The sequence below is a fragment of the Corticium candelabrum genome, chromosome 4 (assembly GCF_963422355.1).
Source record: "Corticium candelabrum chromosome 4, ooCorCand1.1, whole genome shotgun sequence".
In the NCBI taxonomy this organism is placed as follows: Eukaryota; Metazoa; Porifera; class Homoscleromorpha; order Homosclerophorida; family Plakinidae; genus Corticium; species Corticium candelabrum.
The window spans coordinates 8,689,213-8,695,212 of NC_085088.1; positions in this window are offsets into that span (position 1 = coordinate 8,689,213).

Genomic DNA, 6,000 nt, shown 5'->3' on the forward strand with positions numbered 1-6,000 from the left:
AGCTGCAGACGCTCAGTGCTCCGATTGCAAGAAGAAGGGTCATTTTAGCTTAGTGTGTCTTCAAAGAAAAAATGCCAGTTGCGAGGTCTGAGCTGTACTGGAAGACGACAATATACCTTTACTAGAGTCAGAGAAACAGCAGAACTACGTATATGAGACAGTGTACGTTGCAGGTAACCCCAGACAATCTGAGGCGTTTGAGGCAACTCTCACCGTAAATAGTCCACGATGCAAAAGGCTGTTGGATACGGAGGCAACGAGGACGCTCATTACGGAAGACGTGACACGTGGCGTAGCAGAGATAACGGTACAAGCCGGCGACAAGTCCTGTTTCTGTATCTGCTTTGTGGTGCCTAAGGGTCGGACAGTACTGTTTGGACAAGAGGTTACTTACCAAACTGCAGCTATTGGCACCAACAGGGGTAAATATGGTCACAATTCAACCAATAGACATAGGGCTAGACAACAAGGCCATACCAGTACTAGTGGCACTGCCCCCAGGCGACATGCTTTTAGTTTGCGAGCATCTATCGACGCAGAGCTCAATCGGGCTGTAGGAAAATGATATCGTTGAGCCGGATAGAAAGCCACACCATGGGTATCTCCATTAGCTACGGTGCGTAAGGCTAACGGAACGTTGAGACTATGCTTGGATTACAGACAATTGAATAAGTCGATTGTGCGAGAAAGGCACGTGATACCCACAGTCGATGAAATCACTGCATTGTTGCAAGGAGCTAAAGTGTTTTCGGTTCTGAACGTAGCATCTGGGTTTCATCAAGTTCCATTATCTAAAAAAGCCAGGCCATACACAACGTTTGCATCAAACTGTGGTCTTTCAAATTGAAGCGGCTGCCGTTCGGGATTGCTTGTGCTCCCGAGATCTTTCAGCGAGTTGTGAGCGATATACTTCGGGGGTTGGAGGGTGTCATAATTTATTTAGATGACATTCTCGTTTTTGGCAGTGATCAAGCACAGCACAACCAGAGGATGAAGCAAGTTGTAGAGAGTCTGACAAGTGCTTATTTGAGACTCAATTGGCAGAAGTGCCAGGTACGCCAGTTGTGTGTGAATTAGGTATTTAGGTCATTGGCTGACGGGCCAAGAGATATTGCTGGACCAACAAGATGCGGGCGCTACGGAGACCTTTTGTAGGCTGACCAAGAGGGAGCCATTTGTGGTTGATCAAGGACTGCGAGATGCATTTAGTGAAGTCAAGAGGGTTATCACTTCAGTACTGCAAAAGCTTTCTTATTTTCGGTCAGATCTATCTGATTCAACGGCTCACCACGTGGACTGGGTGCGACGTTATGACAACAAACCAGCCGAGGTAACTTTCTTCAATGCCCTATCAGTACTCCCTAAAATATACGCCAGGCCAACACCTGATCTGCGCTGACGTATACTGTCTAGGGCCCCGCTTCCAGACAAAACCCAACTCCTGAAGAGTATCGGTCTATGGAGGATTCTGGAATATGTTAGCATGGTTTAAAAGAATTACCAGTGAATAAGGAAGCAATTCAATAGGCCTCGGTAGAGGACCTTCTGTTTAAGAGTGTCATCAAGAGGGTGGTGACGGCCACGTGGAGAGATTTCAGTCCCGCAGAGAAACAGTATTCGTTAGTACGTGATCAACTGACTGTAGTAGATGGCACTCTACTATTGGGCAATCGCTACGTCATTCCAGAGGTCCTCCGACTTCCAATACTTAATACTTCGACTAGCTCACGAAGAGCATCTGTGGCAAAAGGCATTTTTGGATAAGTTGAGAACAAAATTGGTGGCCAGACTGACGAAAGATGGTAATATCTTCGCGGAAAGCTGTGGGATATGTATGCTGGCGTAGACGCTTTAACCCTGCATGCTAAAAAACTTGCAGCCTTTGAAAAATTGGAAATCGTGTGGAACAAACGCGCAGTAGATCTAGTCACGATTGAGGGCCATACATGCTTGTCCATGATCGATTATGGGTTAAGGTACCCGAAAGTAATACCTTTGGAGTCTACTACGATCACGCAGTGGTGGACGAACTAATGGAGGTTTTCGCTCGATTTGGTTTCCCTTCGGTGTTAGTATCTGATAACGGTCCTCAATTTGTATCCACGGAAATGGAGCAGTTCTAGAGAAGTTGGGCGTGCAGCATGTCCGTTCGAGCCCGCGATATACTTGGGATGGTAGAACGATTCCATCGGCTACTACGGAAAAGGTTAAGAGGCATAAGGCCAACCATCCATTTCTTCGGACGCCGACTCCAACAAATATAGATGGATATTTGGAATTCGACAAAATAGGATGGTGGGGACAACGCCCGGTGAGGCCTTATTACAACGGATACCTAATACCCGAGTGCCTTCGTACAATATTCGCGTGATCGTGAATCCGACACATCAGATACCAAGCAAAGTCCTCATGGCTTCCGACCATGACAAAAAGAGAAGGACGCACTCCTTCCCAGAGTTGAGAACTGGTACGATTGTTGTATTGCAAGACGGCAGCATGGATCCCACAAAGCAGTGGAGAGTAGTGGAGCATCACTCGACAAGTCGGTGTGACAGATGGCAAGAGAAACCGACGGCACGTGCGAGAGTATCATAGTACGAGACAAGAAAGCCACCTCGAATGGACAATGAAATCGCCGGTACCTGACATGAATAGACAACTCGATCGGGCGTCGGGTAGCTCAGGAAACCTTGGGATCAGTCGCGACGATACCCAGCCATCGCCTATGGAGACAGTCAAGAGTGATCAGTAACTCGCATCAGAAAATCAGACAGGTGATGCCACAGCCGCAAACACAATGGACAGTAGAACGACAGAGAACACTGGCACCCAGTCAGCTGGTAAGAAAGTTTCGTGTAGGAATAGACTAAAGCCGGAACAGCCTTCAATCTACAAAGAAGGAACTGTAACGCGGTCAGGCAGACAAGTGAAGTTGTCGCAGAAAGCAAAGGAGGCAGAATTATAGAAGAGCATAAGCGAAGTGGTACTGATTTGTTTTTTGGGTTGAGTTGTAGTTTTGTTGTTGTTGGACAAGGGGGTAATGTAGTGTGGCATTTCACTGAACTGGACTGCGAGGGCAGTGACGAGGCATGCGTAATTACGGAGAGCCAGAGCACGTACGTGGTAGCTTATGGCGTGTGATGTGTGTCATAATTCCGTCGGCTGGGCTGCGCTAACTCGTCGGCTAAGCCGAGATATCATGTTACCACAGCTAATTTGCATCTCAGCCCAGCCGACGACAGCGCGTCAAGTGGGTCATAATTCCGTCGGCTGGACTGCGATATCATATTACATGCAACGTTCTTGTCCTAGCCCATAGACGTAGCACGCATAAATTGTGTCAAATTTTCTCGGCTGGACTAGTCTAGTAGGTTCATTCGTCGGCTGGGCTAACCTAAATTGTTGCACTCGTCGGCTGGGCTATCCCACTTGTCATTTGATATCTCAGCCCAGCCGACGAGTAGCGCGTCGACTGTGTCAAATATGCCATCGGAAGTGAGATCGCCGTTGACAATATGGTAACTGCCCTCAGAAACAGGGAATGGGTTCCGATGACGCATGCCCACGCGCATGATATAGCTAACGTTGTGCACACACCATATAGCGTTGCACAGACAGTGCGTAGCGTAGGCTTTAGCAGGTCGACTTCAAGTGTAAGTGTCAGTCGATCTCTTGTTTTACATTTCATTTAGCGTGTAAAAATATTGTTGTCTCAAATCAGCAAAATCCTAGATAATTATAAGTCACAGTGTAGAAGTATAAAATCATATTTTGTCTTTGAGATACTTTGTTAAGGCAAATAATGTGTACAATGTTTACTTTCCCAGTGAAGGGCGTAGTAAAGCAGAATTTGAAAACGCGATGATACAAGATGGACAGATCTATATAATTAATAACAATTAATAAAAGTAGAGCATAATTATAATATTAAAGCTTGTGCATGCGCCTGGTAGCAATAATTTCCTTTATCTATACCATAAAATCTTTACCCAATCGTCTGATCAATTTGACCACTTTATAACACACTATATCGGGCGAGATATTCAACTAACATAACCTACATTTGACTATCATTTTCTGCACGAATTATCCATGTCTATATAAGGCTTCTGCATGTGTCAGGTAGCCCTATATACACTAGCAATTGAATGCATAATATTTCCTTCATATATATATATATATATATATATATATATATATATATATATATATATATATATATATATATATATATATATATATACAATGAAATCTTTGCCCAATCGTCTGATAAATTTAACTACTTTCTAGGGCCTTATATCGGGCTATATAAGGAAATGTAACTAACATAACCTACATTTGACTATCATTTTCAGCAAGAATTGCCCGTGTCCATACAAAGCATTGCATGCGTCATGTAGCCATATAAACTAGCAATTCAACGCAGAATATATCCTTTATTTATACCATAAAATCCTTGCACAATCGTCTGATCAATTTGACTACTTTATAACGCACTATATCGGGCGAGATATTCAAACTAACATAACCTACATTTGACTATCATTTTATGCACGAATTACCCATGTCTACACAAAGCTTCTGAATGCGTCAGGTAGCCCTAGCTTATACACTAGCAATTGAATGCAGAATATTTCCTTTATCTAGACCATAAAATCTTTGCCCAATACTCTGATCAATTTGACTGCTTTAAAACGCACTATATCGGGCGATATAGTGCGTGGCCGGATGGAGCACCTATCTAGATGCTGTAGAACAGTTAATAATTTTTAGTTAATTGACTAATTAATAATGTAATTACAGGCTGCATAGATTGCCAAGAATACATTCTGTCTAATAGTTGTATTTATAGATCTAACGTGTTTGCACAGTTTACAGCAGGAAATAGTATTATTTATGTTCAGATATCCTAATTAATACGTATATTTTCTGATCATCTGATCAATATGCTTGGTTGGTGGAAATTATGAGCAGTTGAGAATTGAATTTGGTGTTCACGTTTTGTAAAAGAAGATGTTGCAGTTGTGACAGGCTAAATTAATATTGGTACAGTGTACAGTGATTTAATGTGGTAAGCTGTATAGTCAACAGCATGCTGTCATCAAACATTGGGATTACCATACGACTTCAAGCAGGTACTTTACTTTCAGTTTGGGTGTAATAAAGTATATATAGGTTTAAAAATTTCAGAATAGTACGTAGCGGAAACAGTGTATGTCATAATCCTACGCCGTAACGGTTTTAGTAAAGCGGTACGTGTGCTGTCTAAATATTCTATAGCTCCTTTATTATTTTCATGTTTTGTAGCCTTATTATATCTAGAGTTTAGGCCTCACATAACAGGTCTCGACGAGTCGCTTACAGTTTCATGCTTATCGTCTTCTAGATAGGTCTTTGCTATCTATGCATGCAGCTAATCATCCGTTTCCCCTTCTACAACCCTAGCTATAAACTGAGATCTGTTGACCGGAAATCCGACGTTTTGCGGTTTCGTTCGGTGCCAATCCTACCAACAGCGGAGTTATAATTATTGCGACTTCAAGTATCAAAAGTGAACGCGAACAGAGAGTACAGTGCATTACTTGCAATTTCAGCCATTATTGTCTAATATTTGAAATACATGACGTTTCATGACAGGTAACATCAGCACTTCCCAATCACGTTACAATAACAAAACAGACCTGTTTATGTCAAAATTCGGCTACAAGCTATAGTACGTACGCTAGTGAAGTAGATACTGACAATTTACTTTTACAAAAATACATTCTGAACAAATTCACGAGCACGAACATAAAAATCAGTGCCATGACAATCTGAAATTGTAGCGGGTTTACGTGAAATTATTAACTAACATTCTATTATTAAATAAAATTCTATTATATTATAACTATTATAACTTCTATAATTAACTAATTATAGAAATTAAAATAAGGTTAGGTACGTGATTGAAAGTGAACATTGTACACATTATTTGCCTTAACAAAGTATCTCAAAGTTCAA